This window comes from Patagioenas fasciata, chromosome 32 (assembly GCF_037038585.1).
Source record: "Patagioenas fasciata isolate bPatFas1 chromosome 32, bPatFas1.hap1, whole genome shotgun sequence".
NCBI classification, from domain to species: Eukaryota; Metazoa; Chordata; class Aves; order Columbiformes; family Columbidae; genus Patagioenas; species Patagioenas fasciata.
In genome coordinates this window covers 1,629,846-1,651,766 of record NC_092551.1, presented here as the reverse complement: position 1 = coordinate 1,651,766, position 21,921 = coordinate 1,629,846, and the positions used below count along the sequence as shown (strand labels likewise).

Sequence of the window (21,921 nt, the reverse complement as noted above, 5' to 3'; positions counted from 1 at the left end):
CAGTGGTGGAGTCACCATCCCTGGAGGGGTTTAGAACACACGTAGATGTGGTGCTTAGGGACGTGGTTCAGTGGTGGACTCAGCAGTGTTGGGTTAACAGTTGGATTCAATTATATTAAAGCTCGTTTCCAACCTATATGATTCTATAACGCATCACGAGATGTCACCGAGCTATCTCACAACAACGCAGTTCAGCGCCTGTGAGCAGATTTAAACCTTCCTTGCCACCACTTATTTTACCACAATTATACTCACACAATTAATAAAGCCTGATCCTTCAGGCCCGAGTTCAAATATTGTTTAAGCATTTAATCAACTTGCTAAAAATCTGAATGTACGCGTAAGACTTTTTGGCTTCATGGGGACTTGGCATTTGTTCTAGGGTTTCCATAATTCAGGACAGACTTTTGGAAGTACCTTATTTTTTAACCACTTTACCTTGGTCCCCCAGACGTCAGCTCCTGTGCAGAGATGGTCTGAGCCCCGAGCAGCGGCAGGAGTTGTGTGGGAGTGTGGAACCAGTAACAAGAGCAGCAACACTCCCGGCTGGGCAGCTGGACAAAAACAGGACCTCACAGCCCAGGAATGCAACAAATAGGTCTCTTCTCTGACTTTTTCCCTATGCCCTTCAGCAGCTTGTGGATAATGCATTTTTCTGGCAGCAGCAGCGATTTTAAAGCCTTCAATGATCTTCCAAGGCCAAGGGAATGATTCACAGATGTACATTATTGCATACATACGTTGAAACACACCAGGATCTTGGCTCTTTCCACACAACCTCAAACCAGACATGGGGAAGAAATTTGTTTTTACATCAAGGGTAGTGAGAGCCTGGCCAGAGAGGTGGTGGATGAACCATCCCCGGAGACATCCCAGGCCAGGCTGGACGGGGCTCTGAGCACCCTGAGCTGGTGAAGATGTCCCTGTCATGGCAGGGGTGGCACTGGGGGAGCTGGGGAGGTCCCTTCAACCCAAACTGTTCTGTGATTTTATGACACAACAAGGGAAACAACATCTCCCCAGAAAATCCATCAGGCTGAGGCTGCTTATGGTTCTCTCATGCCCATAGTTAAAAATCCCCATGTAACAGCTTCTTTGGCATCTGTGTGAGGGGAATTGTCTTACAGTGCAGCAGAGGTTCTGACTGCTCCAACCCCAAGTTCTCTCTTCATCTTACTTTAGTTCTCCCCACGGTCACCCTGTTGCAGACAAAGCTTTAGAAGCAATAAAAAAAACCCCAAAACAACAAAAAACCATCTGCATCTGGCCTTGTCAATATTTCCAAGCAGACTTGGCTTCCAGGAAACAATTCCCATAAGGAAAGCCCAGGAAATCCCATACGCGCAGGATCAGGGCTGTGAGGAGCCTCTGAAATCAATTTGCTCAAACAAAGAATTAACTACAGCAGCGCTGTAATTTCTGAGGGGATAGTTTGTTCCCACCAGTGCTGACTGAGACACCAGCTAATGCAGCTGTTCAAGATCAATGAAAGTGAGTAAGCCACTGGGAAGGAACACTGGTGTTTAGAAATATTCTTGGCTCTGCTCATGCAAAATGGACAGGTTCTTCAAAGAGCAGAATCAGCTCAAATTTAGGTGCCCAGCACCACTGATTTTTCAATGGGCACATTGAAGATGGACCCATACCACATTACCAAGGGTCCCCCAAAATAGGAACATCTGCAAAGCTCTCCATCTCCGTACCAAGCTGGCAGAAGAACGAGCACAAGGCTCCCACCAGACACCCAGTATTGGAGTGAAAGGCAGACCCAGTTTATTGCACCCAGTGGCTTACTTTTTTAATTTAGTGGTGTGTTTTGTTCTGTTTTTTAATGTTTTTTCTCCCCAAAAAAGTGAGAACCATGCCCTGTACGTACTGGTAAGCACACAGCGCTTACCTCCCAGCCCGAGATTTCATCCTCAGGTAGATCTTACAGTTCTACATACACAATACTGAGATTTTCAGAATGGAAAAAGTAGGTTTTGCGATCAGGAAAGAAAACCTAATACCTCTCTACATCTTCCTTTACCTTCCCTTGACCCTCACCTCCTTTCCAAGATTAAAGGTCCAAAGCTTGTCAGTATTACTGCAGACCAACATCTGTTTTGCGACAGTTCTGGTATGGATGGACAGACTTATTTTCCTTCAAAGTAGGCAACAAATAGTGGAATATTTATTTCACTATTATTTATCTCAGGATTACCCCACCCTGCAGAGAACAGGCTTAGCTGAACACAGCCAGGTTATGGGGTTGAGACAGTGTCCTGGTTTTGTTAAAAACAAGTTTCTCTTTTAGTGAATTTGCCTGTCAGCTAAAGCTTCATGTCAGCTGCATTTTCCTGGAGAACCCAACACATGTTTTGGTTAAACCCAGCAAGGGAATGCAAACTTATTGATAAGCACGGATGGACATCTCGCAAGGGGGGCAATGAGAAAACTGATGACTGAGAGACTGACCAACGGTGAATAACATTCCGTTCACGTGAATACTTCATAGAAAAGTGGGAGATCACGAGGATCTCGCCCCTTTTCCCTTTTTTTCCTCATGGCCGACATTAGGAGAGGACCTTGCTGGTCGTCCCTGCGAACGGAGGCCAGTGAGAGACTGAATCCAGCTCCAGTTGGCTACAGAGTCTAATCCAGGACTTTGGGTGCTGGCTCTGCAGTTGCTGAGACTTACAAGATGGGTTTTGTATATTTTGTATTATTTTCTCTATTCTTATCAGTAGCATTAGTAAAACATCTTTAACTTTTCCAGCTCTCTTCTCTCTGTCCTTCTTTCCCTCCCGATCGCCTGTGCTGAGTGGGAAGGGGGGAGAGGGAGGGGCAAAAGGGGGAAGTGGGGGGGGCAGAGGAGGTTGACAACACATCTGCCAGGGTTTGATTGTCACCCCGCAATCTTAACCCTCGACAGGCTAGGACAGAGAAAAGGATGAGAAGGAAATAAGGCAAGGCAAGGCAAGGCTGGGCCAAAGGACATTTCCTTGGTTACATATTTTGTACCACATTCATCTGGAGACAAGGAGGAAAGCCATCAGACCTGATGGATTAGGCCCAAACAGAAACCCCGGCTACTTGAGACACTTACACAAGGCTAAAACACAAAGATCCCTCCATAAGGATGGTTTTTATACTCTACTTCCACAATCTGCTGGCAGTACAAAAGAATAAGCGGCAGATCTACTTAGGCTGAGTCACGGTGCTTTGCTCCTAAGACCATGCATACCATGGGAATATTTCAGCATTTCTGCTCTGGTTTTCAGTGTATTACACCAAAACACCCACCTGATGACGTCATTTCAAGAGCAACAGCAGCAATTTGCAGAATTCAGCTTCTTTGGGGAACTGAGAACTTGCTGAGCTGACACCAAGTCCTGCTGTGTCCCTGTCACCCGCAGAGTGCCCGCATCCTCACCACGGTAGCGGGCGTTGTGACAAAGGTTCTATGTCAGCTGGGTGTGGCAGCCGAGCGCCCCCTAGGGGAGGGGGAGCCTGTCAGCCCCGGGCCTGTCACTGCCTGCTGTCCCCCCTGTCAGCAGCGAGGCCTCGGAAAAGTTTCCAAAACATCCGCAGACTTGGGTCCAGCGTGGCCAAAAGTCTCCAAGAGACAAGTCGGAAAGAAGGATATGGAACAAAGGGAGAAAGCGAAGGGAGCAACCAAAGGGAGGGAAGAGGAAAATCTAGTGCCGGGCTGCAGGACTGAAATGGAGGAATGGAAAGACAAAAGCCAGGAAGCAGGAGAGTTTGAGAAAAGGAGAGAGGAAAGAAGAGACATGCAGCCAGACGAGGGGTTAGTGAGAGAGGCTGGCACAGAGAACAGGATGAGAAGGAAATAAGGCAAGGCTGGGCCAAAGGACGTTTCCTTGCTTTATATTTTCTACCACATTCATCTGGAGACGAGCAGGGAAGCCATCAGACCTGATGGATTAGGCCCAATCAAAAACCCCGGCTACTTGAGACACTTAGACTAAGCCTAAAATGCAAAGATCTCTCCATAAGGATGGTTTTATACTCTACTTCCACAATCTGCTGGCAGTACAAAAGAATAAGCGGCAGATCTACTTAGGCTGAGTCACGGTGGTTTTGTGCAGAAGGATATGGAACAAAGGGAGAAAGCAAAGGGAGCAGGACAAAGGGAGGGAAGAGGAAAAACTAGTGCTGAGCTGCAGGACTGAAATGGAGGAGGTTTTGCATTTTCTTATGATACAGTTGTATAGGTGGCTTCAAGCCTAGACAACACGATTTCACGTTTTTCTTCTGGAGTTATGCATTTGCTGTTCTTTCTTTCTTCTTGTTCTTTTAGCAGGATCATTTTATCTGAGCATGGCAGTGGCCCTAAAGGCACTTGCTTTGATAGAGCTGTCCAATAAGGTGTTGAACAAGTCCTCGCAGACACGCAATGATGTAGCATGCTATAGAAATCAGTGCTTCTGTTACTTCGATTAAAGAAGTAATTTCTCTCAATATTCCAAACCAAGATTCTAACAATCCCATGAGTGGACTATCTACACCTGAATTCTCAGCCAATTCTTCTGCTGAAGCTGTGGTTAGACATATATCACCTTTTTCTGCCAACATCGTATCTGGGACCATGTTATTTTCCCATGCCATTCTACTAGTAGCATCTAATTGCTTGGTGATTCATTTAACTGCTTGTCTAGTATAACTTATAAATAAATGTTATTTATCCCGTCTACATTCTTGTTTGTAGTTACCTACCAAAACAAAAAGGACTCAGAACCCGCAGCTAACTTGACTTCTTGCTTTCTGTTCCTTGGGGACTCCTCTGGGGACCCCAATCTAATTGAAATAAACCCTGTCATCAGAGGAAAGCCCTAAACTCCTTTTTCTGTTGCCCTGATGGATCACAGGGTTCAAATGCCAGGGTAAAAGGAATTTCCAATTGTACGACGTCACAGGTACCTTCCCAGTGGGGGATAAAATGGAATGAAGTGTCATCTTCCCACAGTACCACCAAAGATCCACTCAAGAAGCATTTGAGGACATATGAGGACCAACTTCCCGTGTCTCTGCACACCTACTCATGTTCCTAGGAACTTGGTATCATTCCTGCCGCGTCGTGAGAGACAGGCAGTATGATTTTCAATTATTCCTGAAAATGCCAGGGGGATTTTGATATTTTTCCCTGCAAAGCTGGAAACAGTAGGGAGAGAGTATGACACGACTTATTTCTCCATGCCGTAGAGTCTTGGCATAAGGCTAAGACGCACTCCATCCCCTGTCAATCTTCGCTCCACCCCAGAGGGAAGGGTACCACTTGGGCCACAGGCCTTCCTGCCGCACAGGCATAGCAATTGCTCGTTTAGGCTTTGCACCATATATTTGATCCACTCTACCCAGGCATTTGTACCTCCATATATGTTGAACCTTCCCAGGGCATCTTTTCTACTAATGTCTATTTGTGATCCATAAACCCCACTTACTGAATCATCTGCTCTCTGCCTTGCAATTAGCAAAGGGTTGCACTGCAGAGACTCACATCCTGGGAGAGACTGTCCTGTAGATAGGGTCATTTTTCTTTGCAACTCTATAACCGTTCATTGCTCACTGTCCATCCCCTAAACTCTGTGCTCCAAATAACACTGTACCAGGAGGGGCAATGAGAGACACTAACAAAAACTGTGCACTTCTTTAAATCATCCTTAGACTCAGGCCCCTTGGACACGTTTCTTTTCATAACTCCATTCTCTTTAGCTCTGTACATCCCCACAGTTAAGGATGTGGCAATCATCTACTCAAATTGTTAGGGAACCTTCAGTTTCAGTGACGTTTGTTAAGTAACCCATTTGTAAATTCTACATACACAGGATTAACAATCCCCAAAGGTTTCATTTCATTTTCATCTCTGTATCTTTAGTCGAAGGGGGTCATCAGTTGTCAATACTTGCCACTCGTCATTGTCCTTTGGAGGTTCCATTGGCTCTTTAATCCGTGTCTAATGAGTCCACCCTTTCTCAGCTGGTCGTACCACTGTCTCGGTGAGCAGCAGAACTTGAAATGCTCCTTCCCAATCTGGCTGAAGCTTCCGTTTCTTTCCAGGATTTGACCAGGACCCAGTTTTCAGGCTGAAACTTGTGAGCTGCAAACTCTAAAGGCAGAGTTTGTGCCAGAAGGCCTTGTGCCTGAGAGAAGATAGGCAAGACAACCCGAGTATACAGTTTTTGAGAAATAAATCCTTAGTTTCAAACTGTGGAGGTCCACCTGTTATTAAACTTTTGCTACCACTGCTGCTGCGGCAGTGCTCAGGAGGAAAGCTTCTCCCCAGCTGGCAAGGTGATCAACCAACACTAGTATGTATTTAATTCCACCAGCTACAGGCAAATCACCTTGAATATTTTGAGAGAGTTGTAAACTTGGACCCTGCCCTCCTGCAGGCTGCTTTTTAAGTGCCTTTTTATTTCTTCTTTTACAAACCACCCATCTTTCACAAATTTGCTTGGCTATAGTATAAATTCCCGTATTACGTCACACATTGCTTGAGTTCCCCAATAACTCTCCTGATGTAGAATCGCTAATACCTCCCTCATGATTTGCTTATTTAACATTTCTCTACCATCTGGGAGTACCCATTTCCCACTCTGTTCCCTGGCTCCTAATTCTTGGAGGACTTCTTCTTATTTTTCATCAAAAACTGGAATTTCCTGTGAGGCCAGGACCTCAAGCGTGAGATAACTTACAGTTATCACTTCAGGTTTTAAGGCTGCTTCTCAGGCCATTTCATCTGATAACCAATCTCCCCTGACACAAAAGGAGTTTCCCCTCTGATGTCCCAATGGACATCATGCACTACAGCCACTTCTATTGGTGACATCAGATTATGTAACACTTGTCCAACTGGTTCTTCACAAACCAATTCTTTCCCTTTGCTATTCATTAGACCCCATTCTTCCCAGATTTTCCCAAAGGTGTGCACTACTCCAAATGCATATCTAGAACCATTACAGACGGTACCTTCTTTTCCATCTAACATTTGCAGTGCCTGATTGACAGCGTATAGCTGGCATGTTTGAGCTGACCAGTTATTAGGTAACCTGCCCGTTTCTTATTTCACCACTCACACCTTCAACGATGGCACACCCATTGTGTCTTTTCCCCTGAATTATCCCCGAAGTCCCATCTATGAGGAGGTGCAGCCCATTGTCATCTCTCCGCAGGAAAGCAGCAGGGTTTAATTTCCTGCTTTCTTTCACCAGAAGAGCGGTGACTGCTGCAGTTTGCACACACTCAAGACACTGGCTCTAAGAGCTTAGATAAGTGTGCCACTGGCTGTCGCTTCCCCCCAGCCCACTTGCTGGTGGAGCAGTGTGGGAGGCAGAACAGGCCACCCTGTGCAAGCATTGCTCAACAGTACCAAAAACATCTCTGTATTATCAACACTGGTTTTAGCACGAATCAAAAAACATAGTCCCATACTAGGTACCACAAAGAACATTAACTCCACCCTGGCCAAAACCAACACAAACTTCCAGGTAATAGAATAGCTCTCAAATTTTCTCCTTATCACCCCCCCAGGCAGTAACTGTGCTTCCACACCCAGAGCCTGTAAAACGTTTGTCTCTAATAAATAAGCTGGGGAATCTTCCACTAATATATTCCTTCCCCATACACTTTTAATTCTTATTATCACAGATAGGGCTGGAGCGCCGCTCCCCGCGGCCGCCGTCCTGGCCGCGCCAGAGACCGCCCCGCCGCCATCTCTAGTGAGGGCACACCGGCCGCGCTCTCCCCGCCCCGCCACAGACACCTCATCAGCCACCGCCCGAACGGCGCCGGTACCCGAGGAGGAGGACTCGAAGGACGTTAACTCCCCCTCCTCGGCGGGGTGCGCCGCCCGCCTCCCAAGAGCGGCTCCCAGAGCGACCAGCTCCCCTCCTCCCCGGCGGCACGGGGCACGGCCTCAGTGCGGCGGCTTCACTGCCCGCGCCGAAGATGGCGGCGCGACGGGAGCGGGAAAGCGTGAGGCGCTGCAGGCGTCAGGCCCGGCCCGGGAGCCCCCAGCCGCTCCTGCTCCCACGCACCCCCCCCGTTTGCTTTACATTTGTGTATCGTATATAAATGCAGGGACAAGGAGCAGCGGCACGGAGCAGGCTGCTGGGTACGAGGTGTTCCCTCAGCACACACACCCACACCCCCCCGTCCCGGGCCGGGCCGCTCCGCACGAAAGGGAAGGTGAGGGAAAAACAAAAACTAAAGGCACAGAGGCGTCCCGGCTGAAGCCGAGCTGTGCTCATCTACCCTTTGAATGACAATTCCAAAGGCACATCCCCACTCACGAAAGCTGGCGGCTCCGCAGGGTCCCCAGCAGACACAACCACCGGCCGGCGGGGCGGGGGGGGCTCTGCCCGGGGAGCTCCCGCAGGGTCCGCAGTCTGAGGACAACGCTCCGCCCGCAGCCCCGCACCGAAACCGCCGGAAGGTCCCACAGCCTCCTTGTCAAGCCCAAGGGAATCCGAGCTGGGCCCGTATACGGTCAGTGCTCCAGAAGCTTCCCTGCTCCCAGGCGTTTCACTAAACGAGGGCCCCGTCTGTCAGCCGAGGGCTGTGGGCGTGACCAGAGCGCCCATCCACCGGAAGTGCCGGGCGCTTTCCTGCGGCTGCAAAGTGCTGCGACACGGGGCTGTGGGCCCCCCGGGGCGGGGCGCGGAGCTGCTGCGTCCCCCCAGTTCTGGCTCCCCCGACCCAGAGCAAAGCGCTCCCCTCCTCCGGCTGCCGACAGTCAGCCCGGCTTCTTGCACAGCCGCCTGGTTACCCCCTCACCCCGTCCCCCCAGTTAGTCCCTAGCTTCAGTGCTGGAGAGCCTGGCTTCCGCACTCCTTTGTTTTGCTAGGAAGAACCTGTCCTCACCCAGGGCTATGCTGGAGCTGGTTCAGCTTGGTGTGGTGGAAGCAGATCCAGGAACTACCACAGCTGCTCCTTGAGCAGCCCCATCTCTCTGCCAGCTCCTGCACCCCTCATTCCAGTGGGTCCTCCAGATACCCCGATAGTTGACACCCTGGGGGCAGCGCATCCCACCACCACCCGCCCAGACCACGCGCTTTCCAGCTTTGCCTGGTGGGACTCAACTCCTGCAGCCTGGAGTATCCAGGAAGGGAATTTGGCAAGGCCCCCTCAGAGTGATGCAAAGGGAACAGAGGCCAGCAGAGCTGCGCGCGTTTCTACACATTCACGTGCCTTGGTACAGCCCAGATGACCACCAGTTGGGTCACTGTTGGACTTGTTTTAAGCCCTGACATAACCTGCTCCAGACCTGGTCTGTCATTTGTCATTCTGCACCCCCTGCTGCAGGGATGAAATGAGGCATCTCCTCCAATTACAAAGTCTGCCACTGTGCCTTGCCATGACCCTGTGGCTTCACCCAGCCAGGCCTTGGAGATCTTCCCCTGCCCATCCCGCAGTTCCTCACCCAGAAGCGGACATCACTTTGAGCCTGCGCAAAACGTCGTTGGAGCTGCTCCAGCTCATTTTGGCACTGCAGGATCTCAGCTGCTTTCTCTGCCTCGTACTGATCCAGGAGCACCTTGGCTTGCTCCATCATTTCCCTGTCCTTCTCTTGGGACTGCTGCAGGTCCTTGCGCGTCCTCACCAGCAGCTTGTAGCGGGAAATGACGTCCTGGATGTCCTCAAACTGCAGCACAAGGATCCTGGGTTTAGTAACGCCCCTGCCCTCCCCTCATGACTGCAAGTCTCGTGCTGTTTGGCACCCTGTCCTGACCAGGGACAACACCTCCCCCAGCTGAAAGATTTCCCCTCTTGGCAAGCCTGCTGCCCCAGTTGGTTTGTGAGCATCACACATTCCCTGTTTGATGGCCCCGTTGTGCCGGTCCCAGAGCTGCCACTGCCAGCAGCAAGGGGAGATGTCGTACCGCCCCCCAGTGCTCTGGTAGGAAACAAAGCGCAAGTGCAGCTGCCAGGGCCAAGTCACCCAGCCATGGGAGTGGGGCAGCCGGGCCGCAGGAGTGCGAGCGATGCAGGGAGGGACGCCCGCACACCCTTGAGAAGGGCTCAGCTTTCCCGACAGCTGCCTGGGCTCCCATTCTTGGGCAGCTTGGCCCTCCTCCCAAACCATCCATGTCACGTGAAACAGTGACACAAAGGGGTCCCCATGCCCCTCAGCTCTGTGCTGTTCCCCCTTCTAACACTTTTTCTTTGGTTTTCTCAAGCTTTTGTCTCCTTTTCTGCTTTTCCTCCCCTCACTCTGGTCCCCTTGGCTCACCTGGCTTGCAGGGAACCTCCTCCCATCCCACCTGAGGTCTCTGGGTTTGACCAAGTGTCATGATTTCCCTGGACTTGCCTTATCTCCTCCAGGTTTAACATCCACATACAGCCCTCCCTGAGGCCATGATCTGTCTCTCATGTCCAAACTCACCTGTGGGGAGATCTTCACCACATCCTCCAGGTAGTTTTTGAAGATGGAGTGCTTCTGCACTTGGCTGCTGAGCTTCTGGTGTTCCTTTTTCAGGGCTTCGAGTTTCTTCTTAGCCCTCAAAAGCTCCATCTCCTTTTGTGTTTTCTCCTCTCTTTCTCTCACGGCTTTCTTCAGAGCTTGGACTCGCAGCTGATCGTCTTCCTAGTGATGTTTCCCCCACCAATACACACACACACAGAAGGAAAGGAAGGCAAGGGCAGATGGAGCTGGGTCACCCAGCAGCACTGGGAGGAGATACACTCACAGGGGACAGAGCAGTGCTGCAGCACCCCGGGAACATCTTCCACATCTTTCCACACAAGCAGAGCTGTGGAGCCCTGTGTGTCCTTGTCTGCAGCGGCTGTGCTGCTCTGGCTGAAAACGAGTTCATTTCCTTCCTGCAGTTAGAAACCTTTCTTTATCACAGCTAGCACGCTCATTATTTGGAAGGCATCCAAATGCACCCAAAGCATTTCAAGATGAAAGAAACCTGTGAGCGTCCCCAGGTCATGAGCAAGGGAAAGAACACGTTTCAGAGCCAATATATTCCTATTGCTTCACTGAGGTTGTACCGCCCATGACACAAACTCCGTGCTGTCAGACCACAGACTAGTGCAGAGATCATTGCTAAAAATGCAGTTGCAACCAAAGAAAGATTTTCTAAAACTTGATTCCTATGTCTTATCTTGATTTCAGAATTGAAATAGTTGCTTTTAAAGGAAATTATCAAACTTAAAAAAAATCATGTAGGAAGATACATCACAGGTGACAATCTGTCACTACAGTGGTACTAATCAAGGTGAAATTAAGCCGTATTCAGTGTAAAGCACACACACACATATTTATATGAAAAGAATTGCAACCATCATTTCTATGTTTCTTTTTAATGAAATATTTTCTTCTATTTTGTGGTTCTTCTATGTGAGCCACAATCTACCTCCATGTCACACGTTCAATGTGATTTTGTTAGTCTGCAGAAAGACACAGGGCAATACTCATCCTTCAAAATCTCCCCGGAAACATCAATGGCTCTTTCAAAAGAAAAAGCTACTTTCCTGTTTTAATTAAATGCTTCAGAAGCATTCAGCGAGATTTAACCTGAAGAACATGAAAGCATAAAACTCCTTCAGCGGTTGCATAAAACAGATCTAAATCGGCACAGGAAGGGACTTTTCTGCTGTTTGTCTTTGACCCCGGATATCTGAGCATCTCAGAGTCCCAAACGCATTTGTCGGCAAAGCAGCCGCCTGTGCCGCAGCCGGGCTGCACGCGGCTCTTCCAACGCAGGCACACAGATATTCAAGATGAAGGGTCTTTTTTCCCAAGTTTCCCAGTACCCAAGCACGCAGCAGGTGAACTCCGCACTTTTGGGGAACACTTTCCTGCCCTTTTTCATGTGTCTGTGAAAACTCACCCGAAATCTAAACAGTTCTGAAAATCCAGGCTAAAGCAATTTGCTGAAGGTCACTTAAGAAGGTCTGAGAGTACGAAATGTGGAACAGAGCACAACTCTGCATGTCCAAAGCAAAAAGCTTAACCATTTGACTTCTATATTTATCACTGCATGCTACATTGGGATAGATGCAAACAGATATTTTACTTTATATACAGATTACAGCCAATCAGAGAATCCTGCATCACTTCTAGACATACCTTTGTACTGGGATGCAGCTGCCACCAGCTCCACCAGCAGTAGCAGCTTCAACAACACAGAGACCAACCTGCATCCCTGAAGATGGGCAGAGCAGGCAGGATGGTCTCCTGGAGATACAGGCCGAGTCTCTTGGGAAAGAGAGCGGTTCAAACACAGCATCTCCCCTGCCGCTGGGAGGAAGAGCAGCACGGCCGCTTGCCTTTCAGGGCTGCTGCAGGCCCAGGCTGCAGGTCACAAAGCAGGGGCCACACGTTTCAGTGAGTTTTGCCAGGTCACAGGACAGGCTCGGCAGCTGTGCACATATCCCTCACCCAAAACAGGGCACGGGAGGAGCTCTGCACATGAAGAGCTGCAATGTGTGAACGCAACTGCCTAAGTCCAGACCTCCACCTGCATCTTCCCTGCAGGTCTAGCATGTCGGATATTTTAAAAACATGGAAAAATTGGGGCTTTCCACTGAGATTATATCAATGTGTTCAGTTTTTGGCCCCTCACACCAAGAAAGGCCTTGAGGTGCTGGAGAGAGTTGAGAGAAGGGAGCGGAGCTGGTGAGGGGCTGGAGCACAAGTGTGATGGGAGCGGCTGAGGGACCTGGGGGATTCAGCTGGAGAACAGGAGCTGAGGGGAGACCTTCTGATCTCTGAACTGCCTGAAGGGAGCTTGGAGCCTGGGGTTCGGGCTCTGCTCCCCAGGAACAAGCGCCAGGATGAGAGGAAACGGCCTCAAGTTGCGCCAGGGGAGGCTGAGGTTGGATCTGGGGAACAATTTCTTCCCCAAAGGGCTGTGGGGCATTGGAACAGGCTGCCCAGGGCAGTGCTGGAGTCACCAGCCCTGGAGGGGTTGAATAGATGGAGATGACACTCTCAGGGACATGGGGCAGTGCCAGGGTGGGTTAACTGTTCGACTTGATGATCTTGAGGGGCTCTTCCAACCAAATGATTCTGTGATTCTATGATAATGGTGCCTTTGTGTGCAAGAGGGGGAGCTTGAGTCAGCAGAATCAGCTGCTAGAACCAGCTCCAACACCACCGCCTGGCAGGGCAGAGCTCAAGCACCAGTCAGTCTCCTGCAGCCCTGTTCCATTGCTCAGAGGAAGAACTGGCTCGCTCGGAGCTGACAGCCAGTGCGGAAGCCAAAATGCAAAGCATTAAGGGCAATTAAGGCACTGGATGTGAGCTGGGGCTCCAGCTAGTGTGAACAGAAGCCATCATCTCTCAGTGTCTTATCTGTGAAGTAGTGACAAGGGCATTGCCCCTGCAGAGGACTAGGAGGCTGCGTATTTTGAAGATACAATAGATTGCAATGCATAGCGATGGACTGATAATGGAGACATGCGCTGCTTTTTTAGAGCTTTTCACTATTAACTTTTCATAATTTCTAAACCTGCAAAGCTACTGGCATATTCCTGTCTTTTTTTTTTTTAATGATACGATTTTTGAGTAATATAGTTTTGGCTCATCAGTACTTGATCAAGCTTTTAAGTAACAAAAAGGAGATGAGACCTGTGAAGAGGGTATAGCAATACGAGCAGTGCCTACCCTGATGTATGAAAACAGCCAATGCAAAATCATTTTCATTACTGAAACTTGCTGCAGTGCAGGAAACATATTCCAAAAAAATGAGAGGATGTAACGTGCTGTGCGCACGTGGTTCGCATCTCAGCAGCACCTGGTACCTCCCATTCATGCCACCAGAGCTGCATCTGCTGACACTCACCAGTCGATTCGCAAGAGCAATGGTACACGCTGTCGCTTCGGCTTCTTGCTGACACTTGAGTTTGTCGGAAGTGGCCTTCTCAAACTTGGCTGTGAGCTTCCTCAGGTTCTCGTTGAGGCGCTGTACATGAGAAAAGAAAATAAAAGGAGAAAATCACAGCACAGTTTTAAGGCAAACCCTTCTGGAGAGATACTCCCCCTGCGGCAGCAGGAGCAGCGCGGAGCAGCCGGGTCCTGGGTTACACTGTGTGCTTGGAACTCACACCCTCAGCGCAGGGCACAGGCGAAGAACCTGCAAAACTAATGTATTTGGTGTGAATTTAAACTGGGAAAAGGGGTCCTTATGGCCAAGCACCTATGAGTGGTGCTATAGCTATGAACAGGGCAGCTAAGAAAACCAAGTCTTTTGTTCTCTGATGCTGCAGCCCCTCTGGTCTCGGTCCAGTCCTTGAGGCTCTGCTGAGTTGCGCGCAGAACCCCAAGGGGCTCCTGGGGCTTGAACCATCGCCAGAACACACCTCCTGTGCCCTCTTTCTAGAAAGGACTATGACATAGAAGTCAATAAAGTGATCCTGCTCCTAAAGCTGCCTGAGCTGCCTTGGACACTGTGACAGAGGAGCGCAAGCAGCTCCAGGTGGGACCATCTCACGTGCAGGCCGGCTGCAAAGTGTTTGAGGGCTGGGAAGGGGCAGAAGCTCCCAAAGCACCTGGAGCCCCCCACACTGTCCCTTTGCTTGGCCAGAGCTGCTCACACTCAGGTCTAAAACAAATCAAGGGCTCCCACAAGCACTTGGAGCATCTCACTTCTGATAAGAGAGGCAGAAGTAATAATAGATTTTATCTCCACCCAGTGCAAACTGCTTAAGGATAAACTGCTCGTAAATCACTCTAACGCTGTTTGAGCTACGCTAGAAACAAACCTGAAAATAAAAAAGGATTCTATTCTATTCTATTCTATTCTATTCTATTCTATTCTATTCTATTCTATTCTATTCTATTCTATTCTATTCTATTCTATTCTATTCTATTCTATCCTATTCTATTCTATCCTATTCCATTCCATTCTATTCCATTCCAGTATCTGCAGCTCTCCAGGATACTGGAAAACACAAAGCGCTCCCTCCTTGACCTGTCTTGGAATTAATAACACAAAAAGTTTCTGTCCCTGCAGGTACATGAATGTGTGTGCATACGTACACTCCTATATATAAAACCCCATTACACAAGCACAATCTGATACATGAGCGTGAGCTGTGAGAACAGGTCAGAGCTGCAATGCCCACCAGACCCACTCTGCAGTAACACACAAACACATCTGTGTGCAGCTGGGAGGACAGCTCTCACTTCTATATCTACCCTCCCCAGATTTGTAGTGACCTTACTTCCCAGGCAAAGTGATAAGTATTTTTGAAAATCCAAATAGTCTCATTTATTCCTAAAAATAGATATGCGGCAGCTCAGGGCCCTGTTGTGAGCAGGTATGAATCAGCCTCACGTCAATGAAGGTATCCAAGATATCACAGTTTGATAAGCAGGGATATCCCTCCAGATCCAGCCCTGCGCCGAGCAGTGTGTCATTACCCATCTGCAGAGGGGAAAACTCACCTAAACCAATCAGTTTTGCAAGCGCATGCTGGTGAGGTACCAGTAATCCCCCCAAAGATTGGGGGGATTGCCACTTCCTTAACCAAATCCCACTTCTTCAAAAAAAGAAAGAAGAGAAAAAGCTCAGACATTAAAAGCTTCAGAAACAAGAACCATAAAGGGATAAAAAAAATGTTTCCCAGTGCTGTATTTCACATCTGAGATGGGAGAATTAGAGGCTAAATAGCTCTAAATCCAGCCCTGCTCCAGGTGCTGTGCCCACCTCTGCAGCAGGAAGGGGCTACTGGAGGAATCTGCAGCCTTTTCTTTAATATTTTTAGTTAAAAAGTGTAGTAAGCATTTTAAGAAGCCTAGGAGGCATCAAAAGAGCTATAAATTTTCTAAAACGAAGATGGAACAGATGAGTCCTCGCACGAGCTGGGCTGCAGGAACAGCGCTGCCCCTCTCCAAGTGCACATCTCAAAGCCGCATATTTCAACACAGAACTGTCAGCCCAGCTGACAACACATGTTGGTTTTTAAAGGGGATTTTGCACACACTGTGGTGTCAGTACGAAGGCACAGACACACAGGATCCTTCACTCATGAAGGAGGATGCCAGATCCACAGCATGTTAAGAAAAGGCAGGTTTCGGGGCACATGCTCCAAAATAAGTCAATATTTTTACTTACTTGTCAATATTTTTTACGTATTTTGATTTTATTGACTTATTTGTCTGGGTTTTTTGTGGGGTTTTTTTGCTGTCTGCAGTGCTGGTCCAGCTCTGGGTCCTCAGCACAGGACACACATGGACCTGCTGGAGCGGGGCCAGAGGAGCCACAGGAATGATCCGAGGCTGGAGCAGCTCTGCTGGGAGGACAGGATGAGAGAGCTGGGGGGTTCAGCTGGAGAAGAGAAGCTCCGGGGAGACCTTAGTGTGGCCTTTCCATACGTCAATGGGGTTGATAAGAAAGATGGGGACAGACTTTTGAGCAGGGCCTGTTGCGATAGGACAAGGGGTGATGGTTTAAACTAAAGGAGGGAGATTCAGGCTGGACATGAGGAAGAAATTGTTGCCCTGAGGGTGGTGAGAGCCTGGCCCAGCTTGGCCAGAGAGGTGGTGGCTGAACCATCCCTGGAGACATCCCAGGCCAGGCTGGGTAAAGATGTCCCTGCTGCGCTGCCTTTTTTCTTTTTTTTTTTTTAATTAGCAAAAAACTAAATAAGGATGATGCACAAGATTTGCCATCAGGGAGCTGTGCAGGGACAAACTTTTAGCCTCGTACTTCAGCAGTCGTCATCCTGCAAAAAACGCCCATCATCGGGGACTGAGCGCAGGGAGCCAGCCCAGCACATGCTGTGAGTGCTCTGAATGAGCCTCCGGTTCCTCTTCCCCCCCAGGAACACACTGGTTTGAGACAATGAGTGTCCTGAGGACCCAGGTGTAGAGGTAAATTACGTTTTGAAAAACTAGGTGGGAATAATAAGAATTATTAATTAGCCTTTCTTTCAAGGTGTAAGCAAGGCTGGCGAAGAACAGATGAAATGTAGAAAGCAGCAGTAAAAAAAAATCTTTGGATTCCCACTCCACACGTGAGCACAGAGAAGCAGTTTGCTCCAAAGTGGAGGATTTCTCCCCAGGCAGTGACCAGTGTGACAAGTCACGGAATCCCAGAATGTCAGGGGTTGAAGGGACCTGGAAAGCTCATCCAGTGCAATCCCCCCATGGAGCAGGAACACCCAGCTGAGGTTCCACAGGAAGGGGTCCAGGCGGGTTTGAATGTCTGCAGAGAAGGAGACTCCACAGCCTCCCTGGGCAGCCTGGGCCAGGCTCTGCCACCCTCACCAGGAAGAAGTTTCTTCTTGTATTTAAGTGGAACCTCCTGTGTTCCAGTTTGCACCCATTGCCCCTTGTCCTATCCCTGGTTGTCACCCAGAAGAGCCTGGCTCCATCCTCCTGACACTGCCCCTTTCCATATTGATCCCCATGAATGAGTCACCCCTCAGTCTCCTCTTCTCCAGCTCCAGAGCCCCAGCTCCCTCAGCCTTTCCTCACACGGGAGATGCTCCACTCCCTCCAGCATCTTGGTGGCTGCGCTGGACTCTCTGCAGCAGTTCCCTGTCCTTCTGGAACGGAGGGGCCACAACTGGACACAATATTCCAGGTGTGGTCTCCCCAGGGCAGAGCAGAGGGGCAGGAGAACCTCTCTGACCTACTGACCACCCCCTTCTAACCCACCCCAGGTACCATTGGCCTTCCTGGCCACAAGGGCCCAGTGCTGGCTCATGGTCACCCTGCTGTCCCCAGGACCCCCAGCTCCCTTTCCCTTACACTGCTCCCACCGAAGGGCAAGCACTTACAGCAATCTTGGCCTTGATACTGGCCAGCTTGTCCTGGGCAGCCGCCAGCTCGGCGTTGGCCCTGCTCAGAGCCTGCCACTTGGGCTGCACCTCGCAGAACACAGCGTGGAACCGCACCATGTTCACCACCCAGGAGCAGAGCCCGGCCGCCGCCAAGGACTTGGTGGTCACAAATTCGGGTTTAAACTTGGGATCCTGTAAATAGGGCTGAAGGGCTTTGAGGCAGTTCTCATGGATGTTCTCCTTGTCGAACTTGATCAAGGAGTCCAGGAAGCCATCCACCCTGGCCACGGCGGCTTTGGCTGCTTTCCAGCTCCTGTCCTTGGGAATCTTTCCTCCTGGGGCCATCAGCACCATCACGGCTGCGGTGACATTGCTGACAGCTGAAGGTGGTGAGCCAAAGGACCTCAGCTCCGTCAGATTCTTCTGAAAACGGGAAAACAAGGTTGTTAGACAAAAATTAATGGGTTTGCTTTCTACTTTGCAACTAATAGAGTCAGGCTCCCAAGCTATCAATCTGATAAATTGGGTTTCTTCCAGCCCAAACATTCTTGCCTCTAAATCACCGCTGTGCATGTCTGCAGCACATGTGCTCAGTTCCCTGCACCCGGACCAGCCCAGCCCCATGTTCCTCCCCACACTCCCACCCTTTCCCTGCTGCAGGAGGTTTTTTGCCGTCTCAGAAGATCAGGATAAGGAAAAAGGAAAACTTTCCAAATAATAACCTCTTCAAATTGCCCCCAGCCCCTCTAAAACTGCCTTGAAGCTCTTCTCTTTGTGCTCAACTACTCCCTGTGCCAGACACCCTTGCACTGAGGTCTTGTTGAACTATCTGTGTGCACCCCTGGGGCCATCATCCAGCCCAAATTTAGGCACTTAAACAAAGCACCTTTAGCAGGATGGCAGTCATTGGGGTGAACAGACAGTCCCCTCACAAGAAAATCAGCTAATCCACCTCCTCCACTGTCAACACAGGCAGCTTCAGTGAGTCCCTAATAGAAAGTGGGATGAATCTTAACCTAAGTTAAAAAAAGGTGAATTGCGGAGAAAGCACCTATTTCCTAACACCCTTGCAACTGTGACAATAAAGCAGTGCTGAGGATTTGATCTGCTGACATCTTAAATCTTGTCTCCACGCACACGCGATTTAGCTTTAGCATAGGAAAAACCAGCGCGGGTAACTCAGCTGTGCTCAGATGACACGCTGTTGTCAAAACAAGGATAAGGGCTGTTTCAACACTGGTTTAAGGAAAATCTATGAGTTTCAGTCAGCTCCTGTTTCTATCAGTTCTGAATAGTTTTTAATCTATTTTCTCTGATGTTCTGCTTCTATCAGTTTCTATCTGTGGCAGCAAGGTGCGAGAGTCTGGTACTTCTGAGCATTCATTTTTTAGATAAAGGTATCTGCCATGAATCTATTCCTAAATGTGTCTTCGTTTGCTTTGAGCTTTTCTTAATCATCGAGCTGGCAGAAACAGGCCCTTGGGAGCTGTGTGCATTTCCAGTGTGAAACGTCTCTAATTAACATGCTCGATGACACGGAGCCAACCGTGAGCACAGGCGAGCAGCCCGACATTCCCTCCTGTGTCCCCAGCACCCAGCTCAGCTCAGCCGGGAGCAGCACGGACGATGTGGCCTCTCCGGAGCCCCCGTGTGCTGGGGGTGCTGCTTGGGGGGCTCTGGCAAAGCAGCCTGTCTTTCACAGCCTGCATCTTGCTGGCAATGGGATGCTGAGTGGGTGCTGTTGTTCTTTCCCTAGGAAGTGAACACTTCACGGCGTGACAGGAACGGGGACGCCACTGCCCTGGGTGGAGGGGAGGATGATGCTGTCCTGGTCAGGAGATGGAGGAAGCCCTGGGCAGCATGGGGTGCCTGGTTTCCTTCCCTATTGTGAGAGTTTCTGGCGCCACGGGAAGAGGACAAGTCAAGCCCATGGTGAGCGCCACGCTGATGAACTTGAGTACCATGTAAAAGGAGCTCTGCCCTTTTCCCTGATGGCATCAATCTGTTGCATTTTAATCACAGAATCATGGAATCATTTTGGTTGGAAGAGACCCTCAAGATCATCAAGTTCAACCCATGACCTGACTCTGGCACTAATCCATGTTCCTATGAACCTCATCTCCGCATCTGTTCCACCCCTCCAGGGATGGTGGCTCCACCACTGCCCTGGGCAGCCTGTTCCAATGCTTGACAACCCTTTCCATTCAGAAATTTTTCCTGATATCCAATCTAAACCTCCCCTCGTGCAACTTGAAGCCATTCCCTCTCATCCTATCGCTTGCTATTCAGGAGAAGAGATCAACACCCTCCATGCTACAACCTTATATCACTCTAAATTCTTCTTCTGCACACTGGAGTATCCCCAGGATGGAAACCAGACAGGACACTGACACCGAGTGCCACCTGCCTCAGGAACCACTATGGCATCCTCAGATGTCTCTGGACCATCTCCAGGGGGATATTCCTTGCAGGCAATTGCATGGCAAGTTTGTTGCTTTTGATACTGTCACTGTTTTCTGCTCTCTGTAACCTGTGCGGAGACTGAGCAGCACTGGCCAAGCACCATCCTCCTCCTCACACGGGCACAGGCTGCCCAGAGAGACAACTCTGCCTCCTCTTGCAAGTGCTTTGTGCCAAGCAGAGACCCACGGGCAGGGGAAGGCAGTCCCGGAGTCGCTGTGCCTTCATCTCCTCCTTCCCTCCTCCCAAAATGAGATGAGGATGTCGAAACATCAGATCCCCCGAGTTCCATGTCCTGCACTCCTTAGGGGATGCAGATGCTGAGGAACAGCCCGCAGACAAATTGCACTGCAAGAGATAAAGGGCATTTTTGTCTCTAAAACCTGATTTCCTAAGTTTTCAAACTCACTGTCACATCTGGCTTTGCATTTTTTTGATTTTGCAGGTGCTCTGTGCTGGGTCTGTCATAACCTGCTGGGCATCCATCATGGTCCATATACTTATTACCTTAATTATTTTATGCATATACTATACAAGTCTGAATAGACATGGTTGTTCTTCTTTTAAACTAGCAGGTGACACTGGCACAGAAATGTCCATGTATCCACATACTTACTGAGCTTCTTGGTAGCTAACTATGTATATTTACTGCTGCATTCTACTTGACAGTTTTTCTCACTATTTTCCATATTAATGTTGCATATAGCAGTGCTGCCCAAAGAAGACAGATAATTGGGGAGAAACTGTATATACACACACAAATATTGCAGATTATTCACATTAGTAAGCAGGTCAAGCTCTCCGGCGCATCTCCGATCAGCAGGTAAAGGAGACCATGCCTTCCAGTGCTCTGCTACTGCAGCTTCACAGGTCCCTAGAGAAAAATCCCAGCATCTCCCTAACCTTTGCCTAATGAAATATTCTACAGCTCCAGCACGAAACCAAAACTAATAAGGAGACAAACATTTTCCCTTTGTACAGTCCTTTCCCTTCCAGGAACAAGAGCCAAAGCAACACATCTCTGCAGCAAAGCCATGTTTTCTGAAAGCTAATTAAACAGCAAACCCATTCCTGATGACGGAGAGTTGTTTTCCTCTCCCCCAAGAGGGCTATGACTGAGCCATGGTTTGAGGCATGACAGAGCCTTGCCTTGCTGCAGTCATGGGATTCATTCTGATTTTCCAGCTGCACCAGGTGCTTGGCCACTCCTCTGCCCTGGGTGCAGCAGGAGTTTTCTGCTCCAGGATGCCGTGTGAACTTCAAGTCAAGATAAATTGTAGGTCCGTCCAGGTTCCAGTATAAGTTGGGGAATGACCTGAGCAACCTGAGCTGTTGAAGGTGTCCCTGCTCATGGCAGGGGTGGCACTGGGGGAGCTTTGAAGGTCCCTCCGACCTAAACCATCCTGTGATTCTATGGATCTACGATTCTAAGGTGACCTTCCCTTCCTTGTGGGGCAGAACCAACGAGCAGTGGAGCCAGCCAACAGTGGAGAAGAGGTGCAAACGAAACACCCACCTCCAGTTCCTCCTGCTCTCCATAAACATGAGTAAAAGGCAACTTGGTGCAGCCTTGCTGCTACTCTAAGTTACACCAAGAACCCAGTATGCACCAGCTGGGAGGAAGCTGGAGGAGGGTGAATACATCGCCCAAAAATTTGGGCCATCAGATGATATTTCCCCCTGCTCCAATGCAGTCGGCAGATACTGGATTCCCAGGGG

At 49.5% G+C, this 21,921-nt stretch overlaps 1 pseudogene; it reads right to left on the bottom strand.

The window, feature by feature from the left end:
- Positions 1 to 6,149: 6,149 nt before the first annotated feature.
- LOC136113450 (dynein axonemal heavy chain 9-like) overlaps positions 6,150 to 21,921 on the bottom strand; it is a 116,692-nt pseudogene continuing 100,920 nt past the window's right edge.